The sequence below is a fragment of the Mus pahari genome, chromosome 12 (assembly GCF_900095145.1).
Source record: "Mus pahari chromosome 12, PAHARI_EIJ_v1.1, whole genome shotgun sequence".
Classification (NCBI taxonomy): Eukaryota; Metazoa; Chordata; class Mammalia; order Rodentia; family Muridae; genus Mus; species Mus pahari.
Genome location: NC_034601.1, coordinates 42,580,587 through 42,580,815, shown reverse-complemented (window position 1 = coordinate 42,580,815; position 229 = coordinate 42,580,587).

Sequence of the window (229 nt, the reverse complement as noted above, 5' to 3'; positions counted from 1 at the left end):
TAGTACTACCAGCAGATCCAGCAATACCTCTCCTGGGCATATACCCAGAAGATGTTCCAACTTGTAATAAGGACACATGCTCCCCTATGTTCATAACAGCCTTATAAATATAATAGCCAGAAGCTGGAAAGAACCCAGATGTCCCTCAACAGAGGAATGGATACAGAAAATGTGGTAACAATGGAGTACTACTCAGCAATTAAAAACAATGAATTCACGAAATTCTTAG